This window comes from Mesocricetus auratus, unplaced genomic scaffold, assembly GCF_017639785.1.
Source record: "Mesocricetus auratus isolate SY011 unplaced genomic scaffold, BCM_Maur_2.0 Super-Scaffold_100007, whole genome shotgun sequence".
In the NCBI taxonomy this organism is placed as follows: domain Eukaryota; kingdom Metazoa; phylum Chordata; class Mammalia; order Rodentia; family Cricetidae; genus Mesocricetus; species Mesocricetus auratus.
This window is the reverse complement of record NW_024429191.1, coordinates 59272175-59292239: the sequence shown is the minus strand read 5'-3', so window position 1 is coordinate 59292239 and position 20065 is coordinate 59272175. Positions and strand designations below refer to the sequence as shown.

Here is a 20065-nt window from a genome sequence, read left to right as displayed (position 1 = left end):
AACCAATTGCAGCTGTTGCCACACTGGATCTACCTGTCCTCCCTCTTGTGACACTTTCTGCTTTTGGGGTCAGTTCTCGTAGCAGAACTATGTTTCTCTGAGACAACATATTCATTTAACATGTCTCTGTCATTCCTTCTACCTCATGTTATGTTTGGTTGTATGTGTCGCCTGGGTATATGTTTGGAATGTGTTACTCTGAAAGGGTGTCTCTGGGAGGGTGCTTTGGATAAGATGTACATTCACAGTAGGAGACTAGGTAAGACACATGAGCCTCTAAAGCCTGGCTGTCCCCAAGTAAGAGAGAATTCTTCCTTTCTTCCTTCCAAACTTACACATAGGCTCTGAGTATCTGATCCTATCAGGTGTCTATAGTCAGTCTTCAGATGGAAGCTATACACCCAAACTCCCTGGATCCTCAGGACTTAACACTCAAAGTAGAACCAATCCATTCGCTTTTCCTGAGTCTCATGCTTAAAAACTTAGCCTATACATCATGAAACTTGCTCTCTCCATGAGTAAATGAGCCCATCCCATTTGCCACATTGATCTGTCCCTCTCAATTAGACAGATGGATTAGATAGATGAATGGATAAGTAGACAGGGATAGATAGATAGATAGATAGATAGATAGATAGATAGATAGATAGATAGATAGATATAGATGATAGATTAGATAGATAGGTGATAGATGATAGATGAGAGAAGAATAGAAGTTAGACAGTAGGTGGATTGAAAATAGATAAATACAGATAGATGATAGCTATAGATAATATGTATATAAAATAAGAAGATAGATGTATAGATAGATAGATAGATAGATAGATAGATAGATAGATAGATAGATAGATAGATGATAGATGGCACTTCTTATTGGTACTAGTTTCCTGGATATCCTTGACTGATACACTCACCTGAAGTCACTAGAATATTTAACAGTTGTGGAGTCCCTCCACCCACATTAATTCTACTGTAAGCTACTCTCTTCCCTCACCTCTGTGATTCATGACTCCTACAGCACAGGGTATCAGGCTGGGAGCAGATAAACCTAGGCTGGAGTACTAGTTTCACAAACAGGTCTATGTCCTTGGCAAGTTAGCTGTCCTTGTTGGGCCTCAGTGTCCCCATTGTGAAATGAAAAGAAACATCCATGGTCAATCATTGGTAGATCATTAGATTCATGAATGTGATCAGGTGGAGAGGTGGGGATAGGAGGCTGTAAAGAAACCATATTCTGAAGAACTTCCCTCATCTCATCAGAAAAGACTGTGGGCAGGGCCTGAAGGTTGCAAAGTGACAGCACAAACTCTTTCTAACCACTCAGGACCTTCTCCTCAGCTGAGTTGATGCTGTGTTGGCCTTCACTGATGTAGCAAAAGCATAAGATGTCAGATAACAGAGCATTGCTCTCCTCATCCTGGCCTGGGACTTGCATTGTGGGGATTTTCTTTTGAGGAAACTGATAAGAAAGGGAAATCAGTAATCTTGGGGAAGAGCTCATCCACTTCCAGCTCCCCATTCCCACCCTGAGCTCTGCTCCTCCCAAGTGATGCTGAGTAGGTAAGGAATATGGCATGATGCAACCAAGGAAAACTGTGTGTGTCTTGGTAGTTGTGTCTTGTGGGAAATGATGTATGCATCCATGCCATTTAGGAAGAACCTTCTGATGTGCCAGGGGACTTTTCAACCTGTATCCACAAAAGACCCTGACTTCATTATCAAATGCACTGTGGTTTTTTTACATCCCCCAGGGAATTTTCCAGAACATCATGAGAAGAAATACTCTTTTCTTTTTCAAAGGAGATCTGGCCCACAGTGACTTGGGAGGAAAAAGGGGGTCATATTGCCCTATGAATATGGTACCCACTTTCTCAACAGTCATAACAACTTCTTGAAATTTCATAATACAAAGCCCAACTTGGCTACTTTCCTCATCTCTAGGACAGCACCTTCCAGTCTGTCTCTGGAGTACATACTTTGCCCTGCTAAATAAACTTCTGTCTACACTGTGTGTCTCCGGACTGAGTTATTTCCTTTGAGAAGATAACCACACACACACACACACACACACACACACACACACACACACACACACACACGGTCAAAGGTGGTTCATTGTGTCTGCTCCCAACACTCTGGTATGTTATGACAGTATATCTGGACCACTAGTCTCTACATCAGAGGGTTCTTCCTAAGTGGCATGGATGAATACATCATTCTTCCCCCATGTTTTTGTGTCATTTTGTTTCTCAGACAGGATCTCACATAGCTCAGACAACCTGTGAACTCACCCAAAGTGATGATGAACTTCTGATCCTCCCATTTCCACACCAGTGCCACCATGCCTGGTTTCTATGATGTGGGGGATACAAGCTAGGCATCATGCATGCTAAGAAAACACTATCAACTGGGCCCCATCCCCCATTTTCAGCCTTTGAATAGATTCCCATCATTCATCACAGGGCTGCTGACCCAGCCCAGGCAGTCTTAGGTAGTCCATCACTCCTCCTACACCAGCCCCATCCCCACCTCCTCCCCTGACCTCTGGAAGTCTAAATTACTGCCTCCTCCCCAAAGTGATCTTTCCTCACTAGGTACCAAATCATTTCCATTCAGTCAAAATCAGCCAGTGTTACAAAGTTTGTGGAGAGGGTTAATCCACTGCCCTCTCCCCTTACGTCTACCTCCTTGTGTCTCTGTTTTAGCATATCCTTATTCAACAGTTACCACCTTGTTCTATAAATTTGTGCTGTACCAGCTGTCCATCTGTGCACTGTCCAAGAGCAAGGATGGTGTTAAGTTCATTTCCTTGACTTATTAATGGTTGGAGCACACCAAAGGTACTGAAAAGAGGTTAAGTGATTGCATTTAAAGACACAAGTCTCGGGAGTGTGTGACTACAGAGCGGCGAGAGGGCAGACCTTTGCTGCAATGGGACGGTACTGTGGCTTGATGGGATTGGTGAGCAAATGCGCTGTAGTGAAGTTGCTGTCCTGATTTTGCTATTCCGGTGTGACCATGTAATATTTCCCATTGCAGAAACTGAGTGAAGGAAACATGGCATCGCCGATATTTTTCCAACTTCCTGTGTCAATAGCTACTGGAAAATAAAAGGTTTCTTATAAAAGGAAAACGCAGGCTCATTTAGCTGTTCTAAGGGCCTGTCAACTCCAGAACTGTTCACAGCCTAATATCATAATCTTAACAGTTGACTAGCTGGAAGGCAAATAATGACAGCAGAAACAGAACCCAAGTTGCTTGAACATCTGCTTGCTTTTGAATCAAGTTCCTGATCTAAAGAGCTTTTTACCATCACCTCAGTGATTCCTCAGAGTCCTGCAAATCAGGACAAATCAGGACCCATGAGTCAGGGCCCATACTGTTATGGAAGCTAAACAAGACCAACTACAACAAAATTAACTTTGAAAATACCATGAGAGAAGCATGCAGCTCCACTTCCACTGTCCGGCTAGCTAGGACATGGCTGCGTGAATAGAAGACCCACCACTCAGTACTCTGGAGACCTGTGCACTTGACTGTGTGCCTTAGTAACTCAGAACCCCTGAACAGCTTGGGGTGCTGAAGAGTGAGGCTTTGAGCAAACTGACACCTTCAGAAACTGTCCTCAAACCCAGAGCCTCTCAAATCCCATGCTTCCTAGCAACCGGAAGACTAACTGCCAACTCTATAACTTCAGGTTCCTAGAAGCCTGGAGAGCTTCGGGCCCCTAAAAGCTTATGTCACTTGCAACTGGGGGCCTTCAAGAAACATGAAGCTGTTCATAAATTGAAAATCTGAATAACCTGGGGCTTCTAACAGCCCAAGACCTATAATAAACTGGAACTCTTAGCAACTCAGGTTTCCTAGCAACCTGGAGACTCTAATTATCAGAGCCTCATAGCAACTGGGAGATTACACAACCTGGAGGCCCAGTACGTACCTAACACTGGACTCAAATGGTCTCTCCTTCTAGCACTTGCTGCACACTGAATTGAGGGACTTAGTTTAATCCTAGAGATATGTCCAGAATTAGATAATATACCCTACTATCTTGGTTATGTGTCTGTGACTTAACTCCTATGGACATCAGTCTCCCCACATAGAAGATGACAATAATGATGATATCTAGCTCATGAAATTGTAGTGAGCATCAAGTGGGGTTTATGAGCAGCTACCTCCATACATGTCTGTTTGTTTGCTTTGGTTTTTCAGGACAGGGTTTCTTTGTGTAGCCCTGGCTGTCTTGGAACTAGCTCTATAAACCAGCCTGGCCTCAAACTCACAGAGATCCACCTGCCTCTGCCACCCAAGAGCTGGGACTAAAGACATGTGCCACCATTGCCCAGCACAAATTATCTTTTCAATTGCATCTTCTCCCCTCCCAGTATGTCCCATGATCCATCAATTCTGCTTCTGAGATAACTTTCTTACCTTTCCCAGCTCCAACGTCATGACCATTGTTGTGACCAAAGCTTGGAGTCCCTCTACCTCAATGTCAGCCCTGCCAACAGTTATCTTTCCAACAAACAAACCCTGTGTCACTTTTGCCTAATGGCTTCCACTGACTCCTTGTTGCTATGAAGGTCAAGGTGAGAGTCTGGCATGGTGCATGAAATCACACAGTCAGGCTCTGTCTTTCCATCTTCCACTACTCCTCCAGCCTCTGTTTCCTTCCTCTATCCCTAAAGCAAACCTGAAGTGAAGGTATTTCACTTGAGTTTCACAGAAAGTGAATCTGGAGGAAGCTAGAAACATTCCAGGGGGCACATAGCCTGGACACAGGAATTTCAAGCCACACGTGATTCCAAACCCCAGCTTTTTTGATTCGATGTCCAAAGACACACCATAGCTACTTAGAAAGTTCAAAAGATGAGATTCTCAGGGTACTCATTCCCCCACCCAGGTCTGGGGCTTAAACCAGGGTCTCACACATGCTGGGCAAGCACTCCACCGCTGAGTTATATACATCCCCAGCCCTCTTTCTACTTTTCGTTTATCTTGAGACTACTTCACACTAAGTTCCCAGACTGGCCTTGAATTTGGGATCTTTCTGCCTTGGCCCATCTGCAGTTTGAGTAGCTTGAATCACAGGCCTACACTAGCACTCCCAGTTTCTAAATACTCCCTTAGTAAGTCTCTTCACCTCTTCTTTGGGGAACCATAAAGCATTTCATTTTGGTGGGAACTTGAGGTTAGTACCACCAGAGGGCACTCTCCTAGTACACATGGAAAGCACAGCATCAGACCCCAGGAGAGTACTGAGACCACGCCCATGCCCAGTGATGCTTCACTCGAGCTCTATCTCATGTTGTCCATGATGGGCTTTAGGATAAGAGGTCAGAAACCTGCTTCCACGCCTCTGTTTGTCAAAAGGGTCCCGTCATTAGCATCTCAGTGGTTAAAGATCATTTTTTTTGTATCCTTTCTGTCAATAAAACAAGCTAATCAGAGCTATAAAAATCTATGTGTTCCCATTCAGGATACAATAACACTGCTCTCCCTTTTTAAATTAAAATAAATATGACCTAGAGCTGGAGAGATGACTCAGAGATTAAGAGTGTGTACTGTACTTGCAGAGTGGTTCCCAGCCCCGACAGCAGGCAACTCACAACCACCCAGTGGCTCCAACAGCCTCTTCTGGACTCTGCCAGTACCCTACACAGGTGGCATAAATGCAGGGATACCTACACACACACACACACACACACACACATGCATACATGTATACATACATACATACATGCATGCTTACGATCCATGAATACCTTTATTTCCCTTGTTTATTTCTTCTGGATTCTGCCAGTACCCTACACAAGTGGCATAAATGCAGGGATACCTACACACACACACACACACACACACACACATGCATACATGTATACATACATACATACATACATGCATGCTTACGATCCATGAATACCTTTATTTCCCTTGTTTATTTCTTCTGGACTCTGCCAGTACCCTACACAAGTGGCATAAATGCAGGGATACCTACACACACACACATATGCATACATGCATACATACATACATACATGCATGCATATGATCCATGAATACCTTTATTTCCCTTGTTTATTTCTTCTGGACTCTGCCAGTACCCTACACAGGTGGCATAAATGCAGGGATACCTACACACACACACATGCATGCATACATACACGCAAACAAACATACATACATACATACACGCAAACATGCATGCATGCATGCATACATACATACATACAATCCATGAATACTTTTATTTCCCTTGTTTATTTCTCAAGGTTCTGGTATGGGAAGATTGAATATGTTGATGGGAAGGCTGTCCTCTACTGAAATATTTCAGATAAGTATGAGGATAAAAACACCTTATAAACATGAGGGTAAAGATCCCTGAGAGAAAAGTGAATGTCTCTAGAGCCCATACAAGTAAGAGCCACCATAGGGGCAGATGGAACTTTCCAGAACATAACTGTGTGTACTAATAATCATCTGTAATTAATAGAGTGTGTAACAGAAGCTCTTTGACACTATCCCTCACAGGCCTGAGTGCAAATTGAGGGGCAGTGAGAGTGAGTCCTCTACAAGGACATGACCCGTGTATGGAAGAGAAGACAGACATGACCCATAGTGATTTCATCCCTCCAGAATTTTCTGTCTCATCTGTGAAATGCGAATAATGATGTGTGCCCTTGAGAGGTCTGGCTTTCTACTGTCTGAACTCTGGCTCCTCCCCCTGCACATCTCTGAGACCTGCTCTCCCTGGGCTGAGATCATAGCTCCCAGCATAGCTCTCCTGCTGTGCTCAGAGTGGGTGATGAAGAAAAATATCCACTTAACATCCAAAGCAATGTTCTCCCAAATTTCAAAGGAAGAGCTATCCTCCACATGCGTGCTTGTCAGTGGACCATAGGGATGTGGCTTGTCTTCCCATGGGGTGAGAGCAATGTCTGATGATCACAACTTGGGGCAAGTGATGGGCACTTGGCAAGTAGCAATCAGGAATGCTGCATCCTACAATGCACTGGTCAGTCCTCACAGCAAATAATTATTCAGTCCAGGGGTTTAAATCAGGAAACACAGTACAGAGCAGCCTCAGTCTTGCTCTCTCTGTCCCTACCTTCTGTGTGATGTTGGATAGGCAATCTCATTGCTCTAGAGTGTATTTAGTGCCCTGACTTGTAGAATAAGATAGTTTGACTCGGTGGTCTAAACGGGCCTCCAAGTGCTTGCCATTCTCAAAGCCTTTCTTTGCTTACAGTATTGAGTCTCCCCAATCATAGCAAGTATCCCCACCTCCATTCCCTCAACTATAAAGTGGGACTGAGTATTCTTGCTTCATTGTTCCTACTATGGTATGAGAGGAAAAAGTGGCTAACAAGTATAAAATTGCCTTACATATAGTAGGTTCTTTTTTTTTTAAGCCACGCATAGTGGTTCGTGCCTATAACCCCAGCAACTAGGAGGTTAAGGAAGGAGAAAGTCATGTTCAGGCTCAGCCTTGGCTACATGGCAAGATCATATCTCAAAAATCAAAGAGAGAGAGAGAGAAAGAGAGAGAGAGAGAGAGAGAGAGAGAGAGAGAGAGAGAGAGAGAGAGAGAGAGAGAAATGATTGTTCAATTGTAACTCACTTAAAAGTACATTAATTCACCACCCTCAGGCAGAGGAAGCTAGAAAATCACATTTTCTAGAATTTCCATAAAGCAGCAATGGACCTTGGGACTTTGCAGACCGCCTAGTAAAGTGAGAAGAAGTTGGATATAGGGATTCACACAGAGCTGCTGCTGCTAATGACTCACCCTCAGGAGAACTATTTCTGTTGGAAAGAGAAAAAAGAAAAAAACCCATTAGAAGAATCGTTTGAATAGCTCTTGTCTCTACAACATAGAGATATCAGAGCTTCTAGGCCAAGTCTGATCAGAGGCCAAATACTTCCTCTACCATTATCTATTAGTTGTCGATATGAATGATAGAAAGGCAGACCAAATAGAAGCCTGCAGATTTCAAGAAAGATGAGGCATTCAGTAAGTGTTTAGTAAGTGTTGATCTAAAAGTCTGAGAAGATCCTAGTCTGTGTATTGCCCACTCAAACTCACCTTCATCCTTATTTAAGAGTCCAAAAGAAATCATAAAATACTGTCAAATTCCATTATGCTTCCATATAAAATATATTTGTTAGCCTTAACTACCTCCCATCTACACACACACACATACATACACACACACAATTTTATGTACTAAAAAATAAAATAAAAAGCTAGCCTTAGATATTTAATCAAGGTATAGCATGTTTCCCAGCCTCTCCTGCCTCCCTCCACCACACTCCCAAGAACACACCTGCCAAGAGATGTTAGAAACAGCTCTTAACCATTTAAAGTGGGAACAGCATCTCCCTGCCCCAGAGACCTGTGAAGAAAATAGTCTGCTCCATGGTTAAGCCAAGACCATCTTTTATTGATTAAAGGTCAACAAGAATGTAGATAAGTTAAGCTATGCAAAGACTCAGCATTATGAAACACCAAGTCCTCAGGCCACAAGTCTAAAGCTCATCATTTGAAATCCCCGGAGACACAACCTGGGGGAGGGACTGGCAATAAACCATTCCACCGGGATCTGACATGCAGATCAGATTCAGTGAAGGCACTCCCACACAGAGGGTTAGACTGGACTCTGAGCTAGCTCTATTTCAAACAACATCCTGCAAAGGTGCCCAGAGCTGAGGTATGTATTCCAGATGCTGGGAGCAAGAACAAGAGACAGAGACAGGAGGCAGATGGAATGAAGGACACAGAAGCACCCACCTAAGAGAAGCCAGTAGCTTGCTTCCAAGTCTCATTCTGCAAACTTTCAAAACAAAAGTGAACCTTGTTCCTCATCCTTTGTTTCTCCAGACCAGGTGATTGTATTTCCTACTGTTTTTATCACTGGCAGAAAGTCACTCTATGCAAAGGCAATGGGAAATGGAAACATTCCAGCCTATCTAAATACACCATCTGAACACCATGTTTGGTCTTAAAAAGCCACCAACTCCCTTTGAATCCAGGATGGGGAGACAAGAACAAGCTGGGTCAGAGGTTAGAGCAGAGCTAAGTAGGGGCAAGAGTTCAACTCCAGGGCTGAGCCGCTGGGGAAGGCAGCCACAAGGGTTAGAGATGCTTAGGTCAAAAGGTGAAGTGAACACAAGGCTTAAAACAGCAACGTCAACAAAACTGTGCCAGCCGCTGAGAGCCTGGCACAGGATGTCTAAGCAGCCATCACTGAGCAGGCAGGAGAAATGAAGTCATTGCTAGAAAACCTGCCGTGTGGCGAGGGTAGACAAGGAAGCAGGTGGCCAGCCCCGGCTCCTTACTTGTCACTCTCCTTACTGCACAGCTCAGATGAGGGTCCATGGTAGGTGACTAACAAGCCTTTGGAGGACAACAGAGAACCCAGCATCCCTTGTGGACACCAATCCTCTCACCTCTTCCATGTGTCCATCATCCTGCCTTCTAGGAAGGAAGGAGAGTGTCACCACCTGTCTGTGGCCTCCCAGCACAGTTTTTACTAAGTCACTAATCTAATCAGGTGCCGAGGACAAAAGTCCAGACACTACTAAATTGTGATGAAGGGCTGGGGATGAAGCCCAGTCAGTAGAGAGTATACATACATGCAGGAAGTCCTGGGTCAGAACCCCAGCACCTCATAAATAATGCCCTCTGTCTTTAATCCCAGAACTCATGAGGAACAGGAATTCAAGGTCAGCCTGGGCTACATGAGACCTTGTCTCAGAAACAAAGTACATTGTAGGAGAAACCTAATGAGAAGCCTTGCCAAGGACATGGAGCAGTCAGTGAGTTCTGGGTGTAACTGGCTACAGACAGAGCAAGCAGGGCTGGCAATGGGACCTCCAGTGTCTTGCTTCTACCACTGCCCTTGTGGCAGTGGTGGAAATGGACTGAACCTGGAACCAGCCAGACATAGCAGATGAGACTTATAAGTGATCCTGTGGAGAAGGGCTAGCCTCTGACCTGTATTTTTGCTTTCTGTGTGTGTATGGTCATCTCAGACAATCTACAAAAGGTAGAAAAGAGTGACCATATAGGGTATCCTGTGGCTCGTTTACACAAGTTGCAACCAGGCTGCTTGCCTCAAACAAATTGCTAAGACCTTCTGAAGTCAATAATTGGTGTTTCCATTGCTGTGAAGAGACACCATGACCACAGCAACTCTGATAAAGAAAACATTCAACATATGGTTTCAGAAGTTCAGGCCACTATCATGACAGGGAGTATGGCAACCTGCAGGCAGACGTGGTGCTGGAGTAGTACCTGAGAGCCCTACATCTTGCAGGCAATAGGAAGTCAACTGACTGTCACACTGAGCAAAGACTGAGCAAGAGACCTCAAAGCCTGCCCCCACAGTGACACACTTCCTCCAAAAGGGCCACACCTCCTAATAGTGCCACTCCTCATGAGCTTATGGGGGTCAATTACATTCAAAGTACCACAGTGGTGAAGAGCTGTCTCCTGGTGAGTGACAGGAGACCCATGGCCGGGCCACTAAACGGCACCCGCTAGGGACACATGTTGAGAAGATTACAGGTCTCCTCTAGGAGAGTCATTGCTTCACATCCCTGGATCCTGTAGGAGGGAGAGCATTCTGGGAGAGATATATCCCAGCAGAGAATGCTACACTGGTTATCAAACGACATTCCAGGAAGCTTGGGTGTAGATTGTAAAGCTGTCCCTGCAGGCCTTGCAGGGATGTAGTGGGAAGCTGAGCAGGCAGGACTATGCCCAGCCCATCTCACTTCACTCTTCTCTCTGTTGTGTGCTAAAGTCCCACATAAGACTGTTTCAAGGAGAGGGTTTAGACTGGTAATGCAGCCAGCTCCGTGATAGAGACCTGCCTGGCATGGAAGGGGCTCTAGGTTCAATTCCTAGCACTCATATCTCTCTCTCTCTGTCTCTCTGTCTCTCTCTCTCTGCCATATATATGTATTATGTGTATATGTATGTATATGTACATATAAAGAAAATATTTCATTGGGATGGCTGGCTTACAGTTTCAGAGGTTCAGTTCATTATCATCATGGCAGGGAGCATGATGGTGTCCAGGCAAACATGGTGATCCACAGGCAACAGGAAGTGAACTATGTCCCACACTGGACATAGCTTGAGCGTAGGAACCTCAAGTCCCACCCCCACATTGGCATACTTCCTCCAACAAGGCCATACCTACTCCAATAAAGCCACACCTCCTAATAGTGCCACTCCCTATGAGCTTATGAGGGTCAATTACACTCAAATTACCACACTGTGGAAAGTGACTAGTTCCAAACCTTCACTCCTCGTGATAGTTACCCACCCCACTCTTATTATGGCTTCATAGTGGACAGAGGCATTTACAAGGCAGTTGCCTTTGGGCTTATCTGTGCATTTGCCAAATAAATTTTTTACACAACACCACAAAGCCCATCTTTAGGCCTGTGAGCATCAAATACACGTTGTTGAGAGCTATTGGGATTCCAAAGTTGTTTGTTATATGCATCATGGCTACACAATACTCTTTTAGGCCCCTTCCAGTGCCTTCATTTTAAGACTCTGATTGTTACTAAAATCTGGGAGAAATGCTCAGTTGGTAAACTGCTTATCACATGAGCATAAGGACTTGAGTTTGATCCCCAGTGCCCAAGGAACAGGAGCTTTCTGGTCAATAAAAAAAAATACCCTGTCTCAAAATCAAGGTGAATAGCACCTGAGGAATGCCACTCAAGGCTGAGCTCAAACCTTCACATACACATGCATATATGTGTGTGCATACCTGCCCACACACATACACCCACAAAAACACCACACACACACACACACACACACACAAAACTTCTGGGAGAATTTTTACAAAGTCTCAAAAGCTACTTCATCCTATCTCTTTGAAGACTGAATTCACGATACCGAGTTAAGCTGAATATTACACTCCTTGAGGTTCAGCTATTGCACCTCAAAGGAATTACATAAGTGGGAGCAGATGGTGGTCCCTTTTCTGTTAAGGGCCAAATAGTAAATATTTTCAGTTTTGTGTGCTGTGCAGTCTCTGTTGTAATCACTTAATTAATCCTACTGTTTTAGACGAAAGCAGTGGTAAACAACACATCAATGAGTGCCAGTGGCCACATTCCAGCAAAAGTTTATAATGGACACTAAAATGTGAGTTTCGTTTCATTTTCACTTATCACAAAATAGTCTTCTTATATTTTATAAAAGTGTTTATATTGGCTGGGCAGTGGTGGCGCATGCCTTTAATCCCAGCACTTGGGAGGCAAAGGCAGGCGGATCTCTGTGAGTTCGAGGCCAGGCTGGACCGACCAAAAAAAAAAAGTGTTTATATTAACATGTGTATAAAATGTTTACATTAAAATATTAAAGCCATTCATCAGTGGATGAAATGAAGGACAAAATACATCATATACATCCAACGGAATATTACTCAGTCTAAAAATAGGAAGAAAATTCTATCATCCATGGTAGTTCTCACCTGTAATCTCAGCACTCTGGAGGCTGAGACAGGAGGATCTCCATGAGCTCGAGGCCAGCCTGAGTTATATACATAGTAAGACTTTGTCTTAAAACAGATAGAAAGATAGAAAGAATTTTTCATGATGACTCAACATGGGTGACCCCTGAAGATATTGTTCTTACTGGAATAGACTGGACACATAAGAGCAAACATATTATTCTACATCAAGTGCCTAATACAGTCAAATCGAAAACAAAAGAAAATGGGGACTAGGGGCAGAGATTTTGTGTTTTGCTCTTTGTTTTGTTTTTAATATAAATAACTTTTTCTACCTTTGACAAAAGCCGAGTTAGTGATTACTATCATTTTTCTAACCTTGTAGTATCCTGGGATGCAGTAAAGATACAGAGTAGGCTCTCAGGCTCTTGTTTGAGATCTGTGAAACCTTCAGTGGCCTAAGGTGTCAGATATCTTGGAAGCGGAGTTATAAGTGATTGTGAGTTGCCCAGTGTGGGTGCTGGGAACTGAATTTGAGTCCTCTGAAGAGAAATATGTGCTCATAGCCATTAAGTCATCGCTCCAGGCCTTTCTTGCGATTTTTATGTCTGAGAATTTGTAGAATTTTGGCCAAGGTAGAAAATTGTTCAGTTACTGTTTTTCTAACACATTTATCCCCCACCGTCATCATTTCTTCTTTTTTTTTTCAGGGACTCATATTGACATTAGGCACAGTTGATTGAAACTCCTTGTGTTTGTTTCAATGTTCCCTATTTCCTACGTCTTCACGTTCACTGATCTACCTCTTGTGTCTAATGTGCTTTGTTCAGCCCCCGTCCTTTTTCATCTCTCCAAATTTGATTTGATCTTTCTCGAATTACTCAGGTCTCTTGGGAACATGCTCATAGTCTCTTCTGCCTCCACCTTGGGCTTACGAAGTCAATTTCTCACAGTTGTTTTAATATCCTTATCTGATAAATCTATCACCTAGGACACTTCTGGATCTGTTTCTACTGATTGCTTCTCCTCCTCAATTGTGGCGCATGCTTTTTCGACTTCTTTACATTCCTGGCAATTCTGCTGAACCCTTTGAATTTTATATTGTTGAATACTGTCATCGTTAGGTTTAGTTGTCAACTTGACACACCTGCAAGAGTGAATCTTGCTGGAGAAATTGCTTCCATCAGATTGCTTTGTGAGTGTGTCTGTGGGACATTTTCTTCATTGTTAATTGATGTATGAGGGTCCAGCCCACTGTGGGTGGAACCATCCCTAGACAGTTGGGCCTGCGCAATATGAGTTAACTGACCAGAGCCATAAGCAGCACTCCTCTGTGGTGGTCTCAGCTTCAGCTCCATGATGAACTGTTTAACCTGTAAGTGTAAATAAACCCTTTCATCCTCAGTTTGCTTCTGGTCATGGTGCTTAATCACAGCAAAAGAAAGCACATTTTCATATTCTTTTAAATAGTTCTAAACTTTGAGTTTAGTTTGCTAAGTCACTGGAAACAATTTGAGTTTTCATGGCATGCTTTTAACGTGGTTAAGCAAGCTTAGTCACCACCGAGGCAACAATCCTCTCAGGATTCTGATCAATGCCTTATGAGTTGGGAGGTTGTGGATTCCTTCCACAGTTTGGGTCCTGGAACCCTGACGAAGAGTAGTTAGTCAATGAAGAAATGACGAACACACATACACAGATCAGGCAGCCTGGGGCCTCTGATGGAGACAGAAATGCAGCGTGTTTGTCATAGACAGTGGAACAGGGAGGCAGGATTATTGCATAATGAATCAAGGAGGCACACTTTATGGTATACAGCTGAATCAAGTGGACAGGTTTAGCTAATCTCGGTAAGGAGCTCTCTGTGAGGAAGCAGTCTTCAGGCTGTAAATATAGAGGCAGTGAGCTAGGATGCACAGTTTTTGCATACACTATCAACATCCATGAGCAGACCAGAGAAAGGCTTTGCTGGTCCTCTGAGCCTCACCCAAGGGGAAGGCTTTGCCATTATCCCATGGGTCTGAGGCTTCAGTCCTTGACACACTCAGGGTTTTCTCTAGAAGTTCCCTTGTGTAAGTGTGCTAAGCAATATTTATCTAAGACCTGCAAAGTCCCCCCTCTCTCATTCTGTGTGTGTGTCTGTCTGTCTGTCTGTCTGTCTGTGTGTGTGTGTATCTGTGTTTCTGTCTGCCTGACTGTCTGTCTCACTCCACTCTGCCTTGCCTTCACCAAACTCTCAACTGAGGAGCACTGTCAGGTTCTGTGTTTTTCCACTGTATCAAGTGTCCTCTCCTTTGGTTCAGCTAACACCCTTGGGGGAAAAAAGGAAGCTGAGCATGCTCACTGGGCTTCAGGAGTTGGTGTTTAATAGCTAGGGTTTCTGTTCAGCATGATAAGAAAGCTCTGAGGGGACCTGTGGGAGACGGCTTCAGCCTGTGGGAAAGTGCCTACAGAACAAGAACGAGAACCTCAGTGCTATCACCAACATCCAGGTACAGCAACATGCCCCGTCATCCTAGCACTGGGAAGGTGGACAAATGTAGATCCTGAGAGCTGGCTAGGAGTTAATCTAGCCAAACTGGCAGGCTACAGGTTTCAGTGAGGGACCCTGTTTAAAAAAAAAAAAAACACGGTGGATGGGCTTGGGAGTTGGTTCAGTGTGTAAAAGTACTTCTCATGCAAGCCTGAAGATCCAAGCTGATCCCCAAAGCCCACATAAAAAGATATATGGCGTGCCATACATCTGTAATCCCAGCACTCCTGGAAGTGGGAAGCACAGATGGCAGCATCACTCAGAAGCTCACAGGCCCCCTAGCCTGGAATGCACTGCATAGCAACAGAAGGCAGAGAGACACTGCCTGAACAAGGTGGAAGGAACCAGCTCCCAAAATTGACCTCTGACCTCCACTGGATAACTAAAGCACACACGCACTTGGGCTTGCTCTCTCCTCCCCCATACGTGAATACAAGTAAGTTCTGGCAAGATCTCTCAATTGATAAAGATGCTGTTCCAAGCCTGACGACTTCAGTCAGATCCCGGAACCCCCAGGGCAGGAAGAGGGAAATGATTCCCGAAAGTTGTCTCTGACCTCCACAGGCACATTGTGACACACTTGTGCCACCCCCAACACACACAGAGAGAGAGAGAGAGAGAGAGAGAGAGAGAGAGAGAGAGAGAGAGAGAGAGAGAGAGAGAGAGAGAGAGAGAGAAATCAGTGTAACACAGATTTTTCAAAAGTGAAGATTAGAGAAAACCGTGATATCTACCTCCGCACACCTGTGTACATGTGCACATGCTCAAGAAGAAAGAAAAACCTGTGCAGATGGAGGGGGTGAGATACACAGCAATGTGAATGTTACACGTATTTCATCCTAATTTTCAGTTTCAAACAGAAGATGTGCATGAGGGCAGGAGAGGCGGCTCAGCTGGTGAAGAAGCTGCTGCCGAGACTGACCAAGACCTGAGTTTGATCCCCAGGGCTCTCACAGTAGGAGGAGAAGTCTGGTTTCCACATGCTCACGTGCACTGTGATGATAGACACACGCATGCGCACACTAAATAAAATCATGCTTTAAAGTGTAAAAGAAGGTGTATGAAAATATCAATGTGTGGCCCCTTACAAAAAAACTCTTGGCAGCCAGATCTTTCTCTGGAAGCTATAGAGTTGGCAGTCCTATAGCCCTAAAGAAACACACACACACACACACACACACACACACACACACACACACACACACACACCAGAAGATAGCCACAGGAGTCCTATAGCATCATCCAGAATGTGAAAAGGAGAAGCAGCCAAACTTTCGTCTGCAGGAAAGTGGGGAGCACACTGTGAGTATTTATACAATGGAGTATCCAGTGAGAAGTTCCAGTTTATACCTGAAATTTAAAACCCTATTAGATGATGCTATATTATATTAATGGATACATAAATATGTAGTAACAGAATTAAACATACACGGGGTGATAAGCACCTGATTCATGATGATAGTTACATCTGAGGAAGAAGGAGGAAAGCCAGGTTGGGAGTAGGATATACAACTAAATTATGTCAGCAATGTTTTACTCCTTTAAATGAGATCTGATACACATATGACACAATGTTAAGATCTGACACAATTTAATGGTGGGTAAATTATGCTTTTTTTCAATTCTTGTCTGATCTTTGAAACGTTTTGTGATGAAAAAAAGTTAATTTTAAAAAGCAAAGGGAAGAACATTTTAAGGAGAAAAGAAATTATCAGTCTCAAAACATGTCATCAGGAGCAGCAGGAATAGAGATAGAATTATCAACCAGACTTCTCCAGCTCCCCACATAGAGTTTGGATGAACAATACACAGAGACCCACATTTCAAACCAAACAAGCTGGCCCTCTATAACTACGGAGGGAAAGTTGACAGAACTCAGTGTCTGAGTGCCACACTCTAAAGCCACAACCCAGATTTCCAGATTTCTAGAGGGAAGCCCACCCATACCCTAAAGCATGAGAGGTTATTTTTTTAAAGATGGAGTCAAGTTTTAGTAACTTTATTCATGCCTGATGCAATTGCTTTGGAGTGAGAAAGCCTTATTATTTTAATTTTCATTGAATATCGCAACTTATGTTACATTTTTGTGGTTGAGGGTATAAATTTTTTCCTGTTTCTACAAATATTCTTTCCTAAAGAAAAGGAAAAGACATTAAACTTAAATTTTGTTGATAATTGTTAATTCAGGAACATAAAAATTAACTACTTTTACCTTATGATAAGTTATTTTAAGGCTTCATTCTGAAAGTTTGCTTTGGTGTGGGATGTAGCTCATTTAGTAGTGTTTAAACTATCATGTATGAAGTCTTGGGTTCAGTCCCCAGCACCACGTAAACCTGGCAATCCTAGCACTTGAGGGGTGGAAGCAGGAGAATCAGAAATTTAAGGTCTTCTTCAGCTACACAGCAAGTTCTAGGCCAGCCTAGAATGTATGAGGCCTTGAAGAAAGGAAAGGAAGAAGTGAAGGAGAGAGAGAAAAAGGGAGGGAGAGAGGAAGAAAATCTTAAATGGAAACCTGAAGTTTTCCCACCAATATTAGTACAGACAAAAATAAACACCTCAGTTATCTCTGAGGGACTTACCTTCAACGTTAGCATTCACTGGCCATAGTGCTAATCCATACTTAATATTGTCAGTTAGATTGCAAATGACAGTAAACCCAAGTAACAATAGCTTGAGCAAGACTGAAGTTCATTTGTGGGAGGGACAGAACTCAGGCGGTGTGAAGGTACTGCTATTCCTGAAGTGTGATGTCTCTAAGGATCCCTGGAGCTCATGTTACCACATCTGCCTTCTAAGCAGCAAGAACATCAAAGAAACGGAAAGAGGGCTGGTTTTCTTCTTTGTGAAGGAAATTTAAAAAAAAAAAGGCTTTTTTTTTTATCATGTCTGATTGGCCAGATATCATCGGATGGCCGCACATAGCTCCAAGGAAAATGCTGATGCACTGAGCTCCACTCATCTCTGCTTAAACTGGGTGTGCTATGGCAGATGCATCAGGGAGAATGGACAGGAGAAGCAGTACCTCAGTCTGGCACAGTGGCTGGCTGACTGACTGCCTGACAGAAGCAGTACCTCAGTCTGGCACAGAGGCCGACTGACTGACTGCCTGGCAGGTTCTGAGCAGCTGCAGTCCTTGCTCTTGGTTAGTGCCCAGTCACTGCTAGGGTCCATTCCAGATGGCATAATCTAGGTTGGCGTTTTATGGTAACTTAAGCTCATTGATCCAAAATGGGAAGATACAAAGAGACAGAAACTCTTACTACTCTCTGTTTATGAAGAGGGATCAGCATTGTTACGTTTATTGCTCTCAAAGCTCATAAACTATTATATGCTGCTGGGTGTGTTGCCCTTTTTCATATATGAGAAAATAGAGGTTTAAAAGGGCTAAGCTACTGCCAAGCTCACAAAGCTTTAAGCGGTGGGACCAGGATTTTAACCCAATGGAGGCTCCTTCACTACATCCCACTGCCAATCAGTACAGTCAGGTGCCACATGTAGATGCTTTGGCCAATGACAGACCACATGTGTGACTGTGACTCATAGCTGCTTTAGTTCAAGTATACTCTGTGACTTCACACAATGATGAAATTACCCAATGACACACTTCTGAGAATAGATAACATAGTTGTATCTGGGATTGGATCTAGGCACAATCTCAAATCTGTTTGGTAACAATGTGATCTTGAACAAGTAACTTAACGTTCTTGCACTTCGTGTTTCTAATCCGAAAGTTAGGAACCACACAGGTACCTGTGCTATAGGGTTGTTAAGAAGATGAGATGAATGAATAATCATCTCTTGCCCTCAGTGTTCATGTTAGGCAATGTTAGATATGTATCTTTCATTGAGACAAAGTCTCCTATAGCTTTGATCTTTCTATGTAACCAAGGATGACCCTGAGCTCCTGAGCCTCTCATTTCCACCTCCCAAGTGTAAGGGTTAAAGGTGTATGCCATCATATTCAGTAAGATACATAGTAAGGAAGACCCAAGGAAAAGATGGGATAGGATGTTCTAGGCAGAGGAAGCAATCCAATGCATAGCTGGGAGGAGATGGCTGCTGGGCCAAGTGGGAAGGAGTGAGAGGTGTGTCTGTATAGCTCCTTGCATTGTACAGGGCTTCAGCACCAAGTGGGTCCCTACTAGATATACATGGGGTTTGAGTAAGTTTCTGGAAAAGTCATAAGAATAAAAGTTATGAGGACCATAGTGCCTCTGAACTCCCAACTGCAAGAGCTCCATGGCAACAGAAGTAAGTGAGGAGGGGTAGCCTGGAATCCAGAGAAGGGCAGAAACCTAGGCAGTTTGGTTTGTCTTTGTCTTTAGGGGTTCTGGTCAGCTTTTCACAGTGACAGCTGAGTAGTCACATAGCACCCAGCCCCACCTTCTGGGCGAGGCCGTTCCCTGAACTTTGTCCTAAGCAGGAAACTTTCTTCATGTACAGAAAAGGATAGCTATACATGATCACAACCAGGAGTCTAGTCAGTCAGAAAACACCACCAGCAGGAGGCCTGGGGACACAGAACTGTACTTAATGTCAACCCATCACAAAGAGAGCAGGATCAATTCCTTAGAAGCTATAGCCAGGTTTGCCCACTATAAAACAGAGCACACTGTTGGGCAGGGTGATACGCACCTTAAATCCCACACTTTAGAGGTAGAGGCAGGAAGATTAAGAGTACAAAGCTATGCTAGCAAGTCGAGGCCAGCCTGTGCCACATGAGACTCTAGTTCAAAGCCAAAAATATAAAAATGAAACTGAGCAAACTGTGCCGTAGTCACAAACATCTGAAGCAGAACTCAAGAGACCTGGGTTCTCATCTCAGGGCAGCTGCCCAATCATTCTGACCCTGGGCAAGTGCCTCTGCCTTTCTGAGCCTCCAGTGGAGCAGAACAGCCACTCCAGTCTCAAGGCTGTTCATCTGTTGTGTGGCTGAATGAAATCACAAGGGGAGACGTCTAGAAAAGCTCCCGACAGGAAGCAGGAACCTAGGCCGAGTGAGGACACTTGGGTTTTCAAGTTCCTCTTGGCCTTAGCAACTCCACAG

At 43.9% G+C, this 20065-nt stretch overlaps 1 long non-coding RNA gene across 1 annotated transcript in view; it reads left to right on the top strand.

Annotated features, from left to right (window-relative positions):
• LOC121141427 overlaps positions 1-20065 on the top strand; it is a 59512-nt gene that overhangs the window by 5348 nt on the left and 34099 nt on the right. The window contains exon 2 of the long non-coding RNA XR_005878341.1: positions 12098-12175. This is a non-coding gene — a long non-coding RNA (uncharacterized LOC121141427). The remainder of the gene's footprint in view (positions 1-12097; positions 12176-20065) is intronic.